Below are 22,028 nucleotides of genomic sequence, written 5' to 3' on the forward strand. Positions count from 1 at the left end.
GCAGAGTCTATTCAAATGTTAATGACCTCTCCATAGGGGTGTTATCTTCCCTAAAAGGAAAGGGGTGGGGCCTACTGGCCGGGCAGTAAAGCACAGTGACCTGAGGCCTCACAGGGTGTACCAATTTTCTAAGACACACTCAGGGAAACTGGATACTGAATGGTTCTTCCTTCTGGGACTGGAGCCCATTTTGGTCTGGGAAAACTTGATTGGGGTAACCAAGGAAACCATGCCTAGACAACAGAAAATGACAACCTACACTAAGACAAACAAAGTTATGGTCCATTCAAGGGAATAAACTTACACTTCAACTAAGATACAGGAACTTAAACAACTAATACTAAGTCAATTCAAAAAGTTTAGGAAGCATGTGGCAAAAGACATGGACTATATAATGAAAACACTAGGTGTACATAAGGTAGAAACAGAAAGTTTGAGAAACCAACTGGCAGAATCCATGGAAATGAAAGGTACAACACAAGAGATGAAAGACACAATGGAAACTTACAACAGTAGATCTCAAGAGGCAGAAGAAAACACTCAGGAACTGGAGAACAAGGCACCTGAAAGCCTACACACAAAAGAACAGATAGAGAAAAGAATGGAAAAATACAAGCAACGTCTCTGGGAATTTAAGGACAAAATGATAATTAGGAATGTACATGTCACTGGTGTCCCTGAAGGAGAAGAGAAGGGAAAAGTGGCAGAAGCAATAATAGAGAAAATAATCAATGAAAATTTCCCATCTCTTATGAAAGACATAAAATTACAGATCCAAGAAGCACAGTGTATCCCAAACAGAATAGCTCTGAATAGGCCTATGCCAAGAAACTTAATGATCAGATTATCAAATGTCAAAGATAAAGAGAGAATCCTGAAAGCAGCAAGAGAAAAGCGATCCAACACATACAAAGGAAGCTTGAAACCATACAACAGAAACCATAAAAGCAAGAAGGAAGTGGGGTGATAATATGTAAGATACCAAAAGAGAAAACTCACCAACCAAGAATCCTATATCTGGCAAAACTGTCCTTCAAATATGAGGGAAAGCTTAAAATATTTTCAGACAGACAATGAGAGAGTTTGTGAACAAGATACCTGCTCTACAGGAAATACTAAAGGAAGCACTGCAGAGAGAAAGGAAAAGGCAGGAGTGAGAGGTTTGGAAAACAATTTTGGGAGATAGTAGCCCAGCAATGTAAGTACACTGAACAAAGATGACTGTGAGTTTGGTTGAAAGAGGAAGGCTGGGATCATGTAGGACAGCAGAACAAAAGACGAACAATAAAGACTGTGACTGTGTAACTCAGGGAAAACTAGGATGCTCAACGATTGTGATAAAAGGTACAAATATGTTTTTACATGAGGTAGAACAAACGAATGTCAGCATTGCAAGGTGTTAAAAGTAGGGTAGGATGGGGGGAAAATACAATCAATGCAAACTAGAGACTATAATTAATGGAAACATTGTATTATGTTTCCTTTAATATAACAAAGGCAATATACCAAAGCTAAATGCATATGGGGGTGGGGAGGAATAGGAGAAGGATACAGGACTCCTGGCATTAGTGATGTTATCTGACTCTTTATTCTATTTTAGGTTAATGCTATCTTTCCTTTTTTTGCTTTCTAGCTGTCATGTTTTTGTTGCTGTTGTTGCTTTATTTCTCTCTCTCTTTGCTTTTTTTCTTTTTCTTTTTTCTTTTTTCTTTCTCTCCCTTCTTTGACTCTTCCTCCTCTTTGGGGAGGAAATGGAGATGTCTTTATATGGATAGTGGTGATGGAGCTGAATACACAAATGCGTGACAATACAGGGAACCAAAAATTGTTTACTTAGGACGGAATGTATGGTGTGTGAACAAAACCATCTTAAAAGAAACTGGTTGATGAAGAAACCTGGAGGGCACTATATTGAGTGAAATAAGAGAGACACATAAAGGCAAATATTGCAGGATCTCACTGATATGAACTAATTATAATATGTAAACTCATAGACATGAAATATAAGTTACCAGGATATAGAATGAGTCTAAAGAAGGTGGAGTGTTTGCTTATTATGAGCAGAATGTTCAACTAGGGTGAACTTAAACATTTGGAAATGGACAGGGGTGATGGTAGCATGTTGTGAGAATAACTAACAGTGCTGAATAATCCGTGAATGTGGTGGAAAGGGTAAGCTCAGAGTCACGTATGTCACCAGAAGGAAAGTTGGAGGTTAAAAGATGGGAATGTATAAAACAGTGAATCTTATGGTGGACAACGTCTGTGATTAACTGCACAAATATTAGAAATCTCTTTCATGAACTAGAACAAATGTATGATACTATAACTAGAAGTTAATAATAGAGGGGCATATAGGAAAAAATATATACCTATTGCAAACTATATACTACAGTTAGTAGTATTTTAACATTCTTTCATCAACAGTAACAAATGTACTATACCAAAACTATGAATCAATAATGGAGAGGAGGGGTGGTTAGGGGTATGGAAGGATTTGAGTCTCCTTTTTTTGTCTTGATATCCTTTTCTAGAGTAATGAAAATATTCTAAAAATTTAAAAAAAATTAATTGTGGTGACGGATGCACAGCTGTATGATGGCATGATGGGCAACTGTACACTTTGGATCTTTGGACAGTTGTATGGTATGTGAACAATCTCAATAAATATATGTATATATATATATATATATACATGTAGCTAAAGTGAACAAAATTTATCATTATCATATACTTGTGTCTGAGAAAAGTCTTCCATATTGGACTATTCAATGTCTTTATTCACTCTTACATGCCCAAATTGCAAACATGGCGGAAAAGAGAAAATTATTACCTTCTGCATTGCTATTTCCAAATCACAATACATAAAGTTATACCCAAAAATCCATTATTCAGCCAGAATATTAAAACAAGAATCTAATTTTTCCTGGGCATTATTATATTGATTTGATCAATAGATATTAATATTAAACCAACAGCCCTTCCCTATATGACTGACTTCCCATCCAAAAAAACTGCAAATTACCAAAGAAACTCTCAATCTTTACAACTGTCTCCATTAAAAACAATAACCATGGGTACATTTAATTTTAAAATTTCATTAGCTATTTCACATATAATATTTCCAATTGAAATATTTCCCGTGGAACACAGCTGTTTGAAAGCATGGGATTATTGACTCAGCCACTGTTTTATCATGTCTGAAAAAGAATATTTAAGCACATAAAAAAGCTTTCAAGATCTCTCTTTTACAATAAAACCTAAGTCTTACTTCATTTGGGAGTTGCCCTGTGTCATTCTTTTCATTCTGTTTTTTTATACTGCTACTTAATAAATAGCACACACATTTTATAAGGTTGCTTAGAATGGCAAGAACAAGTGGATGCCCTCAAAAGTCTCTAAAGACCTATTTGAAATATTTAATAAGACATTTTAATAGAAGAATCTCTTTGAGATTGAAAATTGTTATGCGTGAGTTCTCAGGATTCACCAGTCTACTAAAATCTCAAGTCAATTTTTGTTGAACAAGAATTTAGAGCAAAATTAAGCTGAAGATTTAGGAGGGCTGAGAGTACCTTTGAAGGAATCTCTTAGGGCTTAATTCTCAAAAGATTTTCCTAGTGACTGTGAAAAAGCAATAGTCATCAAGATAAAACTTAAATTTCATTCTACACGGGACTGTTAATTTCACCAACAGAACAATAACACTGGATTCTAGTCATTGTGTAATTTGATAAAGTGTTGAGTATTAACTCAACAGTCATTAAATTAAAAAAAAATCCTTCTGCAAGAACTGTTATGGAACATCTGGGTACCAAAACAAAAATCACTATTCCAACTGTACTTTACTGTGATTCTCTAAATCATGGTTATTGCCAATTTCTGTGTACTTCCAATTTTTTTGATGGTACTACCAATGGTGAAATTTCATGTAACTCAAAAATCCCTTCTATTATATTCCTTAAATGGAAGACAATTAATAATTAAGGAAATAATATGTACTGAATGCCTATGATGTGGGGAGCACTCTGATACAGACACATAATTAATTATAGATCAATCTACTGAGAAAATTGCATTTAATGACAAAGATAGGGACGTTGAGAGCCAAGAAGGTTATATAATTGGCAATTAAAGAAGGCAGCATTCAAGCCCAGCCTTATCTCTTTTCCTATCTGAGCTTCGTTCATTTTGGTATACTCTCTGGCTCATCCCAGTCGTGATTTGTTGAATCTTCTTTGATAGTTAGAATGTCGGCATTTTTCTCTCATGTTTGTTTGATGCTGTGGAATGGCAGTCCAGATGTACCGCCCCCATAGCCAAAGGCCAAGTGGACACACAATTCGTCAAACCAGAGATTGTGGTTGAGTACTTATGGAGAAACAACTTCCAGTTACTGACAGCACTCTAGTTGTACAGTGCAGCATTGCAGAATGTTCATTCTTTGATTGCACTGTACAGTAAACAGTTGCAATAAAAAAATGACTAGAATAATCATACTCCCAGTGGCCTTCCTTAATTTATAGACAAATTTGCCCATTTCTCTTGAATTAAGTTCCTACACTCTCCTGCCCTGATCCATTGAGCAGGAAACTAATGCCATTTACTGACATTGACCAGACTTTCTCACCAGCTGAACAATGAGAGGTCCTGGAAGGAAACTGGAAAACAGGAAAGCCAAAGTCTTTCTGTCTCTGTCTGTCTCTCAGTCTCTTTCTCCCTCACCCTCCCTCTCTCTGCTTTGAGTGTTGTCTCTGCTAGTAGTTGCATTTCTTCAAGGTTCCTGCTTCCTCTGAGCAGCCCCCTTTCCAAGGTACATCCAATAAAGCCCAGCTCCTGGGCTCAGGTAGTACTATCCCTCCCAGACTTGGCTACCTCAAAGTCCACTTTGAATTTTCAGTCCACCTACTATTTTCATAACTTGTTCCTCATATTCAATCCCCTCTGTTCATTTAACTGGTAGTGAATTTGGTTTCCTGATTGAACCCTAACTGATACAGAAGATATTAACTAGTTTCTCTCCAATTTTGCCCCATCCCTTTTTAACATAATGACTACACTCTACCATATATAAAGGTTAAGTACTATACTTGAATTTGACCCTAATATAGGTAGTACTTTTAAATACAAAGCTGGTGTTCTTTACATTCAGTAACTTTAAATTATTGGATGTATTCAAATCTGATAAATATATCTTCTGGAGAGTTACTGATTACATGAGAAACAAAATAATAAGACTTTAGTTGAGAATGATTTGTAATGTTGAGAGAATGTAAAATATATGTATATGTATATGTGTGTATATATATATGTGCATGTATATGCATGTATATCTGTAAACACTTCAATAGTTCTCAAAGAACTTTGCCAGTAACTTCTCTTTGTATAAATGAGACATCTTAAAAATGCTTTCTTCAGAAAAGTTTTCTTTTTTATCAGTGGAGTTGGAATATAAGATTCATCCTGTCAAGAATATTGAATTGTTTTTGACTAATTTATGAGAGAGGTATATTATCAGAATTATGCATTCCTAGTTTAACTTTTGTATTAGTTAGTCCATTGCCTTGTTTCAGATGTTACATCATATTCTTAGTAAAAATTAGAGCTGATATCTACAAACTATGTTAATTTTCACACTTTGGAAAAGATTACATTTGAAAAAATAATTGTGGCCAAGGTCAGCATTTTTATGGGTGATCTGATATTGTTACGATTGAATCTTCACTCAACAAAAGCAGAAGCAAAACAACAACAACAACAACAACAACACAACACACTAGGAATTGAAATTGCTTGTCCTTGTTTGATCACAAAAGTTGTCAACAATATTTCACTATAGTTAATACAAGATTATAATATATATTCATTATATAAGCTATATATTAACTACATTATATATGTAAATATATAACAGACAACCACATAGATTTACAATTAGCACCCAGGTTCAGTCATTGAGGAAGAACTCCAGTTTCTGTGTATTTTTTAGTAGTTGACTGGAATAAATTCATTTCTAAAATACCATAATTCCATAGTTTATATACATTTTAAAATAATCAATTATCTGGTTTATCATCATTGAAAAAGATTTTGATACACCATAATGAAAGATGAAGAATGCACTGTACCTAAATTATCTCCCAATAGCTCTCCCCATTGTGCAATTTAATTACATTATTAATTTTTATTATATGAGTATTACTTTTAACACTATAGATAAAATGGTTAAATACATATTTTTTGCTTCATTAATTTTAGGCAGCATCTGTTTTGTTCTGGACATGATTTCTGAGAAAGTGTATATACTATACCATCCTTTCACCATTCATTTTTGTCAGCTATATACTTATTTTACAGTAGACAACATTATATTATGTTCTTCCTCAGTAAAAATCACTTCTGTACTCATTCTAGTTTGATTATAAAAGCAGAGAAGTAAAAACACCATTTGATTTGCAAAAAGTATTCACTGCAAAGCCAATTAATGTGAAAATAATTTTAAAAGATATCAGCCTATATTTTCCCATTTGTCACTAGAATGAGAGAACTTTTAAGATGCCATGATCAAATGACTGTATAGAATTCTTTAATGCTTCTGACATATTTTTTCACTCATCATTTTCCATATCTGCTATCTTCTACCTTCTAGAAATGTGGTATAGTTTTGCTATTTTGCTGGTGTCCATAATAATGCATCTAGAGCATGTTGGTTAATTTTTATTCGTCTTTCCACATCTGAAATGGTGTAAATTTTCTGAGTCATTTCATAGCATATTGGAAATCACCTTTATTTTCTCTCATAATTGATTCATAATTTGCTTCTAGATTCAAAATACAATTTTTTTATAAAGTTTGCCATTATCATCTCATTTTCAGCTTTGCTCATTAAACATGTGATACAAAAAATATATATTTGTCCTTAAAAACGTATCTCTTCATTCTCATGTTTTCAAATTTCTTCATTTTCCAAGGTAGCACTAGATACAAGTTTTTAAAATTAATTTGTTAATTTTCCTGCTTGGTGCTTGCGTATTTAGCTTCTTTCAAGCTGAACACTCAGTTTTTCTTTTGTTCATCATCATTTTTTTTTTCCACAAGGAAATGTAGGACTTTTTCATTTGATCATCCTTGTCTATTAATGTCTCTTTTATGTGTTTCTACATCTGCCTTTTTTTTTCAACATAATGGGAAATTTTCCTGGTTTATTTGCCAAATCACCAACTTAGTCTTCAACTATGCTTATCTGTTATTCAGTCATCTATCACTATTAATTTAATTTAAGCATGTTACCTTTATTGTTTATTGTCTGAAAGCTTTACCCTTCATTGCATACTGTTCTTGTTTCATGAATGCAATAAAATCTCATCTGTCACAGGGTAAGCAAAGTAGTTTTTTTTTTATTTAAAATATTCTATTTTATCTGAATTTCTATTTTTCTCTTGAGTGAATCATCATTTTATTTGTTCATCTTAATTCCTGTCTTGTGTGTTGCTGCTTTATCTCATAGAAAGAAATGAAGCAGCAGGGAAATTGAAAGATAATAATGTATGGTTTTTTTTTTAGAAATTGAGTGGGGTTTCCCCCTTTAAATGGGAGTGCCACATCTCAATATTCGTGACAAGATTGGGTGGACACACCTGCCAGGCAGGTTGAGGAATCCATGTCCCCAGAGGGAGGAGTAATTTACACTGGAGTAAGGAATTTTTATATTACCTACTGTTAAGAGCAGTGGTTTTTATTGTTGCTGTTTTCTGTTTCATTCTTGTGCCCCAATATCCCTACTGGGAACCATATTGAGAAAAAATTATCAAAGTCTTTATTATGGAAGAAACACATGCTTTTTGTATGCTCAGGAGAGGCTGGACAAATGCTTTCTTGTTATGAAAGCTTTAATTCAATAAGTTTCTTGGGTGACTTCTCCAGGGTCTTCTCTGTGTCCTTTGTAATTATACAGGTTTTCTTGGATAGAACAATTCTTACATTTAATATTTGGGGCTAAAAATTTGACCTGTCCCTTTTACCCTGTTAATCCAACCTGTTTTTGATCCCTGAGAAATTATCAGACTCTCTTATCCACTGGCAGTATCCCACCTTGTTTTTCATTACTATTATGGTGTCTTTAAGAGATATCTTCTCTGACCTATCAAAGGAGGCATGATGGTTAATTTCATGTGTCACCTTGCCTAGCTTATGGTGTCTAGTACTTGGCCAAACATTGGCTTAATTGTTTTACTATGGAGGTATTTATTAGATGGGATTTGCATCTACAATAAGTTGTTTGCATCTGTAATCAAAAAGGAGATTGCCCTCAACAATGTGGGTAATTTCCTCATACATTCAGTCTTAAAGCCAGAACTGACGATTTCAGAGGTGAGAAGAAAAGTTTCTGCCTCAACTTCAACATTAACTTTTAGAGCAATTTCCAATTTCCAGCCAGCCAGTTTCTCCTGCAGAATTCAGACTAAGGACTTTACCATCACTTTTACTGGCATTTTCAGCCTGAAGGCTGACCTATGGAGTTCAAACTTGCCAGCCCTCAATGTCATGTGAGCAAATTTGTTATGATAAATCTCTTTTTCTGTAACAGGATATATATACTTGCGGCTCTGTTTCTCTAGAGGATCTTGTCTAATACAGGGAAATATATCAGAAATACCAGCCTAGGTTATGTTACCATAACAAACAATCCTGAAATTTCAACAGCTTTAAACAACAAAAGTTGATTTTTCATTCCCACTACCTGTATCAGTTGGGCTGGTGTAGCTATGCTGCAAGCTATCTGCCTTCAAGGAGACAGACTACCAAATCTCCATCTTCTGGATTGTTGCTTTAGCACTTTATTGATAATGTCTCTGTTTGAATCGAGAATAATATGAAGTGTTTTGGGTTAATGGCACTCCCGATAAAGTTATACGAAAATAATTTGTTTGTAGTTCTTGTTGTCTGGATCACGTGCATGTGCTGCTCTTTCAGTTTTTGCTCTTGATGTCTACCAAAGCCACTTCTAAACTTGGATAAAATTACTTAAACACGTGATTTAGATCATATAAAATACTGTGAACATGAAAATAATATACACATCATTTCCCCAGTTCTGTGCATACTGGCTGAGTGCTAGCAAAGTATCCAATCGGATAAATCAAATATAGACAGTTAGAGTCTTCTGGCTCATTAGCCTGGTTACATTATTATTTTTGAAAAAGACTGGTGAAACCTCTTAAACCTGGTGGGACACATTTGGGTTCATGGCATCTTGCTTGGAATCATTATGTATTCCATATCATTGTCAGCTGCACTCTCAGTAGGTGCTTGAATCACACAGACTCTGAACCAGAGTGTAAATTTAGTCACAAAACAGTTCCAAGAGTGGTGCTCTTGCATCTCTTTGCTAAAAGCATAATAGCGTTCCACTCTCTTCAATATTTTTTCTAATTGAATTTACCTTACTGGATATTTTAAATTATAGATGTAAAGCATGCTCTTGATAAGAAATATAAATTCAACCCAGTACCATCCCCCTTAAGAAAAGCAATCTTCCATAAATTTGCCTCTATTCATTCAAAGGTATATAATACAGCTATCTATAGTAGTGGTAGTTGTGTATATACTAAACAAAATACTATGTAGCTTTTCTCCATCTAACAATATGTCAAGGACATTTCCATTGCCAACTTTGTAAATAAAATGTTAACAGTTATATGATATTCTGCATTGCTTACTGATGCATCTTTAGCTTTTTCTAGTTTGTTGTGTTAGTTTTCTAGTGTTGCAAACATTGTGTTAAAACAAAATCAAACATACTTATGGGTGTGTGTTTGTGTTTCTTGCCTATTTACATGCTATACTGCAATAAATTTCCACAGCAGTGCTCCTCCTCCAAAGAGCACGGTATCCACAACACCCCATGGCACCAGTGTGTCCCAATAGTATACACTTTGAAGTGGCTATATGTATGTCATACGTACACATGAAGAGTCACTTTCTGGATAACAAATTTTTAAAAACATGATGTGCAGATTTCATTTGTGTTAACCAGTTCCAACATATAGAAGAAGAATTTATCTGTAATGGACAAGTATTTGCTATTAAGAATTCTATTATGAGTCAATTGATTTTGTTGGGGAATTCCAAATCTAGTCTACTTTCATAAAAAGCAAATGTAAAACTAAGGACTCAATAGTAACCTAAAATGCAAGCTGGTGAATCACATCAAACATTGAATAAAAGTGAGACACTAAATTAGCTTAAATTAGCTTATTTGGTCTTTCTTACATTTACAACAATAAAAATTAATCATATATAGGAAAATAAAATGAATCATTACCCCATGAGGCAATGATGCAACTGATCAGATATTAGACAAGAGATGGTCAGTATCTGAAGAGACTAGATTTCTATAAAAATCTTTTCTCCAGATATGAATGTAGATACGAAGGATAGTCTGTATTTATTGGATAAATATTTATATAGCATTTTGTTCCAAGTGAGGGAGTCGCAATTACAGATACAGCAGAAATAAAATATTAGAAAGTCTGTGCTTCCTTTTCAAAAGGTTTGAAGCTCTGCTCTTACCTTCTACAGTTGCTGCCCTAAAATGCATGTGAAGAAGCCCAGTTTGGCCTACTTGAAGATGAAGGCCACGGAGCAGAGACAAGCCACCCATCTGAGTCCCAGACCGACCAACTGGCAGCCAGCACCTACCACCAGATTTGTGAGTGAGGCCATCTGAGACCACCCTGCTCTGGTGGAGCCACTGGTTGACTGCAGCCCAGTGGGAGACCCTGAGAGAAGAGAATCCCAGTCCACAGGATTGTGAGCAAATGAACTGTAAACAGGTATTGTTCTGAGTCATTAAGTTGTTGATGGGTTTGTTACAAAACGAAAGCGAACTGACGTGGTTAGAAAAAAAGTTATGAGAAGAATGAAGAAAAAACTTACAAAATCTAGAATTTTTGTCCAATTTAAGATTCATCCATTTTCCAATGTAGACTGTACATGTGCCAGTCAAGTACCATTTAGAATTGTATTGTTGGCCTCACTTTATTGAAATGATCTCATTCTCAAGGTCATGCCCCAGGGTACTGATTTTAAAAATGGCTGCAAGAGCCCTGGCAGATGTCCAGGGTGAAACTCCCAAGATGTTTAGGGCAAAGCTAAATCAGTCCCCCAATCAGTGGCACAATGAAGTCAGCACAGCTGGGTCACTTCTTGTTGCTTTGCAACAAAGAAAACATCTGCAAATGGAAATGGGCCCAGGGATTTAGGGATTGGAGGGAAGCAAAAAAGACATCTAAAAATGGTTAGAGATGCTTTAGTACATCTCTAAGGACAAGGAACCTTGTGGATTTTAAGTCATACAGATATAGTATAACTGCGTCTCTTCATACATCAAATTAAGTTTAAGCACTCTTTTGCACCTAAAATCTATAAATGATATACTCATAATTCTGAAAAAAATATAATATTCTTCTCTCCCGTAAACTAAAAATTGCTATGCCTGTATCTGTTATAACATGTTAAATGTTTTTAAATTATGTTCAAAGTTAATATTTATTAAGACCAGGAAAGGTAGAGATTTATACATTTCCATACAGAAATGTTTCTTTGAAAAAGAAATAGTGAACTTTATTTTCAGTCAAATTGCATTGTAATCTGGTATGATTTTGCTTAAAGAAATTTCTAGCTATAAAACAGTTTTTGTTAATTTAGTGACTAAAGTATAACTAAATTAAAGTTCTTAGAAAGAACTCCTGATTCCACGTGAAAGCAAGGCTTTAATTGCAGAAACTTGGGTTATATTTCTATAAAAATAGAAGAGACAAAGATATTCTTGTTTTCAAAAACAGAGCTTTATCAATAACACAACGAAGACAAAAACCTTTACCCTGTTTTTTTCAAATTCATATTTGTCTTTGTAAAATTTACAAATGTCTTAAGACAATTGTAATGTCCTTTCCACCTGAGAATTTCAATACAGTTTACAAATACAATTTCATGCACCCTCTCCCCATTTCTGAAATACCACACATTAATTTGATTGCTGACTCCAAGTGTAGTTGGCTAAATTTCAAGTTATGATTATTTTTCTCTTTCTGTTGTTATAATCAGCATTATGAAATGTTCAAAAGATTACTTTGTCTCAGTGCTGAAAAACTTGAACATTTACTAAAATTATAGATATCCAATTAAAAATTACTTCCAGAGGGGAATTGGTAGGAGATGGGAAACATCACCAGGGTGTCATGATAATATACTGCATTTCACAGTACAAAAGAAAATTTAAAAAATGTTACTGGTTCATGGAGAGTTATACAAGCCTCTCCAAGTGCCTAACTATGATATCTTTGACTTCAATAACACTACAGTCCAATAACACTAAGTTCATTCTATTTGTTCATATATGTTTACTCTGTTGAATTTGATCAAATTTTTATATAAGTAAAAATATTTATCAATATGACACCCAGTAGCTTACTAGGCATCCCATCATAATTCTAGATCAATGCTATAGAATTAGCATATTTTTAAATGGGAGCCATACTGACTCTCTCCATTCAATAAATTTTTCCATCATTTTCAAAATATCATGCGATTGAATATGAAGCTCAATATTGAAACACCAAAATTACTTAAATGGGAAGATAGGACAGTTTGGGGTCATAAAGTACATGGCAGAAGCATTATAATATTATTGTATGCTTTTTGGAAATCATGAAATATTTAATAAATATCATATTCTCCAATTCATATTTGTACTTTGAAAATATTCCATTCTTCTATCTTCCATGACCTCTGTGGCAGTGGTTCTCAGCCAAGAGCAATTTTGACCCCAGAGGCCATTTGGCATGTCTGGAGACATTGCAGCTTGATGGGGTTTGGGGATGCTACAGACATCTACAGAAGAGAAGCTGGGGGCACTGCTACCCATCCTACAACACACAGATCAAACCTCACAGCACAGAGAGTTATCTGGTCCAACATTTTAATAATGGCAAGGCTGAAAACCCTACTCTCAGGGGATAGTTTCTCTTGAAAATAGTTGAAATGACATTGTATGAATCAGAGACAGAGAAAGCCATATATTAAAAGATATTTTAGAAACCACTTCACTGATTATTTTTGCATCTGTCTTTATTAAACTATCCAGAATGTTACAGAATTTATCTGCTGATTAGGACACTCTGACAAGAAACATACAAACATATTATGCTTTATATTTCACTGGCAATATGGCACAAAGCAATTACTTAGAGTGGCTGTATGGCCATCGTTTAGCAGCGTAGATATGCAAAAAACAGCAATCCAATAAAAACTTGCACACCCAAGAAGTCTCTAGTGCTGCCTTCTCAGTGTTCTTATAATAAATTTTAAAAAAATCTATATAGATAATCCATCATTTGCATGTGTATTATATTTATTCCCCCCAACACACACACATGCACACACACAAACACACACACCTTGACTACAAAATAATGGGAGAGAGGAGTATTTTCATGATACGTCTTCTTTGTGGAATGCCCTTTATTCCTTTTCTAACTGACATACCCCTATACCTTAGGTAAGATCTATCAAGGGTGTCTTCTCTAATCCACAAGCTGGTGTCCTTGGTCTGCCCTATGATTCCTCTATGTTTTGCTTACCAGACACTATATTAAAATTTGCTGTTATATGTCTGCAAGCTGCTCAAAGATAGGGACTTTGTTTTATATACCTTTTTATTACTAGTCGTTATCAGAGCTCTCAGCACACCAAATGTTTTCACTTTCTCACTCACCAGAAAGTTGACATAGATATAAGGAGACAGAATTTTTTAAAAAACAACTGAATGATTGAATAACTCAATTAATTAAAATATGGTAAAAAGAATGATCTTATCAGGCACATATGTTGAGAAAATTTTTGTTGTCACCTATCTCCATTGTTAGCCTTTATTAAATGATAGAAGCAGGTACATCTTTCAATTAAACATCAATGTTAGAAAAACTAGTTGTGGCTATCATAAATTTAGATTTGATATTTTATTAACATTTTATAAATAACACACATGTATAATTCTGAATAAAAAAACATATTTTTCTCATACCAGCTGAAGTCTCGACCCACATTTCAGAAGTAACCATCTTCAACAGTGTGTATGTTTCCTTCCAAAATTTCCTGGTATGTGCATGTGTATTCTGCACGAAATTCTTAAGTTTCAAAATAAATTGAAGACTATTTTACATGTATTTATGAAAGCTTTTTATCTCTTTTACACAATATCCATCATTCTATATCAGGACATACAGATTGGAGTCATTCATTTTACAGCTACATACGAGATGAATATGTTTGAAGAGTCCTTTATTTGTCAACTCCCTATCAGTGTACTTTAAGTGTATTTCCAGTTTTTCATTATTATGAGGAATGCTGCAATGGGCAGCATACGTCGTCTTTAGTATTTTTATTTTTAATTAGAGAAGTTGCAAGTTTATGGAAAAATCATGTAAAAAACACAATGTGCCCATATAAATCCGTACTCCCCCCATTATTAACACTTTGAATTAGTGTGGTACCATTGTTAAAATTGATGAAAGAATATTATAATTGGACTATTAACTATCTTTTTACACATATCTTTGCATATCCCTTTGAGTATACCTACAGAATAGCTTTCTATGATAGAGATTACTCAAAAAAAGGTATGTATTTTTTTTTTTATTTTGATAGATATTGCCAAATTCCCCTCTAAAAGCTATGAGAATTCACTTTTATGCTAATAGATCTGCACATTAACAACTCTGTGAATTATTGAATTTGCATAACTTGTAAGTTCAAGATATGTGTTTTTTGTTTTCTTAAATTAGTGAATTTGTGGGGTTTTTTTGTACAATTAAAATGTATTCTTTTTTCTGTAAATTTTCTGCTAATGTAATTTCCCTATTTTTATTTGATTGTGGGGCAATTTTTCTTATTAATTTAGAAACTTTTATAACATATCTTCCATATATGATTATAAGTATTTCAGTTTATCTTTTTTCTTAGTAGGTTTAGTGCAATTATTTGGTATCTATATTTCCAAATGTTTGTTCAGATTCATGTCTTATTTCCTCTTGGCTATGGAAACATGCCTTACATTAAAAAGTCTTTTGCCACCTTTAATTGTTTTCTTTTGTTTTTGAGAGGTTGTATTTTTTCTAGAACATTGACAGTTTCAATTTTTACAGCTAAACCTTGGAGCAATTTACCATGACTTTATTGTTAAGTGTGGGGAAAATTGTCCTATTTCACATTGTCCTAACATCAGCATCATCACACTTGGTCCTCCATTTGAACTCCCCTTTGGTTAATGAATGTACTTTCCACTCCTGACAGGGGCCCCTGGCTATTCTATTTATCTTCTGGGTCACCAAATTCTTTCAGCTCTCAGTATCCATATCTACCTGAAACCTATCCTCTGTCTTCACCCCCACTGTCTGCTGTATAAATTTGGGGAGTATTAGAGAGATTTTTACACAAAATCATGTCCCTTATTCCCTAAATCCTACCTGGCTCTCTAATGATTAGATTCTAGTATAAATAATTGGCTATTCCTTTAACTCCATGAAGCTTGGGTTGAATTTTCCTCTGATAGGCACATAACCATCCCATACCAATATAGCTTGAACAAGAGGAGCTTTATTATCATGTAAATATTCTGATGAATCTAAAAGGTGACCCTCAGCTCTGACTCAGTAATCTGTATGTCTCTGGGAACACTCCTTTTTTAATTATTATTCCACAGAAAGCTTGCATCCAGCGTTTAATTTCTAAAATGTATTAAAAAGTGGGAACACAAAAGCAGAATCTCCTGCTTAGCTTAAAAACCTTTTCTAGTTGTACTTCTTGCTAACCATGTGAACTTGGGCAAATTATTTCTCTCTCAGTTTCTTCCTTTATAAAACAGGGATAATCATAACACTGACCTTGTGATGTTATAATCATGAAATCGATACAATAATGCCTGGTGCAGAATAAGTACTCAATAAATAATGCCTTTGTTTCTTTGATCCTAGTTGCAGTCACCACGGCTGCCTGTAGTCAAATACCCTGACAAAAATAGCTGGTTGTTTTGTAGTGATCAATTTTAGATCTTCTGCAGAACTCAAGGTGTAAATTCAAAATGTCAAAACTCCTTTTATATTCATCAGATCATGTATGGATACAATTAATTCTCCAGTTGATCACAAGCATGATTTAGAAGTAATAAATCAGCTGTTAGCTCAACCTCAGGCAGAAACTAAAATTGTTTCCATAGCAAAATTGCCTGAAATCACAAGTACATTCTGGAAGAAAAATGAATGATAATTTCATATATCACCCCAAAACAAGGCACTTAATGGAACATGACATCACTGTTCTATCTGATGCTGGCATCCTATTATGGTTCCTTTGGATTCAGTATTAGGTTCAATTCTTGGTTATCAGGGCCCATTTTAAATCCTCAAATCTGCCCAAATACCAATTAGGATTCAATGTAGCTGCATGTACCTGGAGTCCAACTAAAGAGGCTTAAAATAGAAGGTTATTTATTATCTGAAGTAAACAGAAATGTGGGCATTGGCACACCAGGGCTTGAGCATCAGCACAGGCTCTGTGGTGACATCACTCTTCCAGGGCCTCTTCTCTTTCTTTTTGGCAAACAACTTTTCTCCTTAGGATTGCATGTGACTGCTGCATTTCCATACCCCACATCTGCATTACAGGCAGCAAGGAGAAACGGGCACCAGTGAAATGTGTGCCAGCTGCACTTGTCAGGAAAATCATCGCGTCCTTGGAGGCTCCACTCCACTGGCTTTTTTTTACATCCCATGTGGCTAGAACTAGGTCACATGGTTTTCTGGGTTGAACTGTGGACCTCCCCATAAAGATATATTGAACTCTAAATCCACAGTAACTTGGAATTTGACCTTATTTGGAAAGAGTAATTACAAAGAGACTGAGTGTCAAAGTTGAGATTATGCTGGAGTAAAGTGGTTCCTTAATCCAATATGACCGGTGTTCTTCTAAAAGAAAAGACAGACCAGACAGAAGGGGGAAGGTGATGTGGTGACAGAAGCAAACACTGAGTTCCTGGAGCTGCAAGCCAAGGAATGCCAAGGATTTCCGTAAACTACCAGAAGTTAGGAAGAGACAAGAAAGGATTCTCCCCTATAGGTTTCAGGGGGGTGTGGGCCTGCCAATATCTTGATTTTGAACTTCCAGCCTCCAGAACTTTGAGATAATGCATTTCTTTTGTTTTAAGCTGAACAATTGGTGGCACTTGCTTTTGGCAGTACTAGAAAATTCAGACTATGGCCACCAATATATGAAAGGAGATGGTGGGGGTGAATATTTTAAATCTGCATAGTGTCACCCTGACAAAACTGAGTTTTCTTAATAAGCCTTCATGGGAGGCTGGATATTGGGTAGATGGCTAACAGTGTCTACCTAAAGGGAAGAGGCCTGATCCTGGGTATTTTTCCCTTTCTTTCCTTTATTAGAGAAGTTGTGGGTTTACAAAAAAAATCATGCATAAAATACAACATTCCCATATACCATCCCATCACCAACACTTTGCATTGGTGTGGAACATTTGTTACAACTGATGATAGCACATTTTTATAATTGCACTATTAATTGAAGTCCATGGTTTAGAGTTCACTGTATAGTGTAATTCCATGAATTAAAAAAAAAAAAAATTTATTGTTACTGCGGGACACTGATTACGCGCTTTAACTTGGCGGGCCTGGGCTGGGGGACCGGATCCACCCCTGGGGAGGGTAGTGGGTACGGGTGAGTGCGCCCTCTACAGCCCCCCAGGCCTGGGAAAGTGAGGCCGGAGGCAGGCCCCATTTCCTCACCCAAAATATACCAAATGTTAGGAGAGGCTTGCCGGAGGGAACCGCCTTTTCCCCACCCCCTTATCTTGCCCGGACACTCCCCATTGCCAGAGCAACTCCCCCACCGCCAGTGCGCATGCACCGTTGCCAGAGCAACTCCTGCCCGTGACAAACAGCTTCCGCGTCCTCTCAGAACCAATCCAAGCCTTTTACCCTTATAGCTACCCCGCCCTCTAAACCGCCCAATATAAGCTTGTACTCTCCCCTAATAAACTCTCTCTCTCTTGGTTTTCATCATCCTAAAAGAAACGTGTCCCGCCTGTTCCTTTCTCGCCGCCCTCCATACTTGCACGCCTCCCGCCGGGGACCTGGCCAAGTCCCCCGCCTCGCCCTCGCCTCCGGGAAAGAGCCCCCGCCGCCGGTACCCTCGGAGCAATCCTGGGAGCCTAGGATTTAGCAACCGGCCGCCACCCTCCCCCAGACGAATCAACTGCGACCGCAGTTACCATACATACAATCTAACATTTTCCACTGTAATCATATTCATATATATACTTCAGTGCTGTTAATTGCATCCACAATGTTGCACTACCATCACCATCATCCATTACCAACACTTGGTATATTCAATCATTGCCCTGCTTTTGAGGCTACACATGCTTTCAGCAGACATGCAGGTCTCTACCAGGACTATAATACTATCCACTTAATTGTTCTCCCTACCTTGGTCTCATCCCCTGCAATATTCTACAACTGGGTTGGCAAACTTATTCTGTAAAAGGACATGTAGTAAATATTTTAGGTTTTGTGGGCTATTTGGTCTCCATCACAAATACCGAACTCTGCCATTGCAGTGAAAAAAACTACCCTAGACAATGTCTAAATAAATAGATGTGTTGGTGTTCCCATAAGAAATTCATTCACAAAAATATGCCATTATTTGCTGACACTGCTGGGCAATATTATTAGCTTTTTATTTATAAAATAAGAACCTTAAGGCAAATATCACTTTGTATTGTGTAAGCACACAATACAAAGTGAGTTTCTCCCTCTACTAACTTTCATATCATCTTGCATGTATTGTGTGATTTTATCACGATTTTTATATAATTGTTTTCCACAATAATGACTTTATACACACACATATACACACACACACACAGAATAATTTCCAATATGTGGCCTAGTCTTGAGCATATTAATATTCTTTAAATAGAATGTTGCCTAGAACTCATCATACGGAGATGTAAACCCTTTTCTATAGTGTTCTTTTTCTCTAACACTTTCATATATTAAATTTTTGACCCTCAACCCTACTCATATCAGTAAGAAAATTTGAGAAAAGTAGCTGTTTTTCATTCCTCCCTCATTGCCACACCCTGAAGGAGGACTTTGGTTTGCTTTGACTTGTTCTCAATTCCTCAGATCTCAGCTTTGGGTGCAATAATTCCCTGTGCTTTGTGATTCTTACTTAGAATGCACAGTATCCTCTTGCATCCTTGACATACTCATTTAGATGTACCTTTGTGTTTACACACACTTGCACACACACACACAATACACAAGTTTCAGGGTTCATTTCTGATAATTTGTTTCCTCTCCCTGTCATTTTTCCCGATATTTACCTCTGTCCTGATTCATTTCAGAGTCTTGCTATTTCAAGAATTTTCTCAAATGTTTTCTAGATAAGGTAGGAAAATGATATATTTTCTGGATCATTTCCAGATATTCCTTTCCCCCTGGCATATGAACCATATTTTAGCTGATCAAAGGACTTGGGGTTTCGGTAATTTTATCTGAAGTATGTAAGTGGTATTCAACTGTCTACCAAGTTCCAGTGTTTCAAGTGATAAATATATTTGTTTTTTTCTTTGTAGGTAAATAAAAACAATCTGAAAATTTGCAAAAATTTCTTTTTATTCTTAGACTTTAGGAACTTTGCCAGAATTTACTTATTTGATTTTTATTCCATTAAAACTTCCTGATCTCAGAATTCCTAATAAACCTGTAAATTTAGAGTTTTCTTCACCTCAAGGAAAAAAAATACAATTATTCCTCTCTTTTCTTCTTTGTAAACTCCCATTATTCAGAGGGCATGTCTACTAAATATATTCTCTAAATCTCTGTTCTAGTTTGCTAATGCTGCCAGAATGCAAAACACCAGAAATAGATTGGCTTTTATAAAAGGGGGTTTATTTTGTTACACAGTTACAGTCTTAAGGCCATAAAGTGTCCAAGGTAACACATTAGCAATTGGGAACCTTCACTGGAGGATGGCCAATGGTGTCCAGAAAACCTGTTAGCTGGGAAGGCATGTGGCTGGCGTCTGTTCCAAAGTTCTGGTTTCAAAATGGCTTTCTCCCAGGACATTCCTCTCTAGGCTGCAGTTCCTCAAAAATGTCACTCTTAGTTGCACTTGGGTTTTTTGTCCTGTCTCAGCTTCTCCAGAGCAAGAGTCTGCTTTCAACGGCCATCTTCAAACTCTCTTTCATCTGCAGCTCCTGTGTTTTCTTCAAAGTCTCCCTCTTGGCTGTAGCAGCTGCTCCTTCTGTCTGACCTTATATAGTACTCCAGTAACTTAATTCAGACCCACCCAGAATGGGCGGGCCAATATCTCCATGGAAATTATCCAGTCAGAGTCATCACCCACAGTTGGGTGGGTTGCATCTCCATGGAAACACTCAAAGAATTACAATCTAACTAACACTGATAGGTCTGCCCACACAGATTACATCAAAGATAATGGCTTTTGGGGGGGCATAATACATTCAAACTGGCACAATCTCTTACCTTTTTTCCCACATTTTCCATCTTTTTATGTATTTGCGCTGTGATTTTTAGCTACTTTTTCCAGTCTAGCATTTTTTACTTTGGGTCTAATCAGTAACCATTCATGCCTTCACTTCGTATATTGATTTTTTGTTGTTGTTTACTTATTTGTCAAAAAAAAAAAATTAAAATCCATGTGGTCTGTAGTTGCAGCAAATTTCATTATGTATGATATCCTCAAAGCTCCTCAATTGGTCTTATAATGTACTTTGCAATAAGTTGTCTTTCTCAACTCTGCCTGTTTTTCTTTCTCTGGTGCTTTGCCCCTACAGTCATAGTTGTCTTCCTTTGTGCTCTTTGAAGCTCTTACTAACCTCCTGGTAGTAGCTTTATGGTGGTGTCCTCACAGGCACTGGGGTTCTAGAGCTTCTTGCCTTTGTAAGACAGAAGGGCTCACTGTCACATGGCTGTCAGTCTCCTGGCAAGGCAGGAGGAGGATATTTTTGATCTCAAGTTTCCCCCACAAACTCTCATACTCTGGGTTAATGGTTCTGAGCACTTTGGTTTCTCATCAGCTCTTTGGATTCCAATGAGCCTGAGCCTCTTCTGGTCTTGTGCTCCACTCTGCTCCAGAGCGAACCAGTTTGGCATTTGCTTTCTCCCTTAAGACTGATCAAGAAGGAGACTGTGGTTTTCCTTTCCAACCTACTCCCCCATAGTGGCAGGAGTCATATATCTAGCTCAGGAGAACTAAAAATGTGCTCGAGTTAAGAAGATAAGAAACTATTTTCCATAAACAACTTTTTCCAAATACACTGTGACTATAATAACCTTAATTTAAAATAATATATATGCAAATATATATATATATACACTTACAAAGAAATAAACACATTTATAAATATACTGTAGGAAACTTTAATTAATATGTAAAATCTTAACGAATAAGTATTCTAAATCCAAGTTTGGAGAGTTCCAAACTGCCATATAGAAATGAATTTCCTTTTAATTACATTTAGGAAATTTATCATATGAAATTAAAAATAATAATAGCTAGGCCACTGAAAACTGTGACTGTGGGAAAACCCCAAATTATCAGAGCAACTGGAGGACTTGACGATGACTTATCAAGTTTTGCCTTCAGATAGATGTGGAGTCAATCCCTCCTTGGTGATGTAGAACATGTGTGAATTTGGGAATGTTACTTAATATTATGCCAGATTTGCCATGTTTAGAATAGCATTTATAATACTTCACATGGTTGTTGTAGATTTTTAAATAAATAAGATACATAAAGCCCTTAGCAGCACATGAAATTTTTCATTGATAGTATGGCTATTGCTTCTCCTATTAATGCTATTAATATTTAGTCATAATCTGCATGCTTAAAAGATATGTAGCCAAAAACTTCTTTCCTCT

General features: G+C 35.7%; 1 protein-coding gene across 3 annotated transcripts in view; it reads right to left on the reverse strand.

The window, feature by feature from the left end:
• Positions 1-22,028, reverse strand: part of CDH18 (cadherin 18) — a 510,079-nt gene that overhangs the window by 219,609 nt on the left and 268,442 nt on the right. The gene's annotated exons all lie outside the window — the stretch shown is intronic.

This window comes from Choloepus didactylus, chromosome 11, assembly GCF_015220235.1.
Source record: "Choloepus didactylus isolate mChoDid1 chromosome 11, mChoDid1.pri, whole genome shotgun sequence".
In the NCBI taxonomy this organism is placed as follows: domain Eukaryota; kingdom Metazoa; phylum Chordata; class Mammalia; order Pilosa; family Megalonychidae; genus Choloepus; species Choloepus didactylus.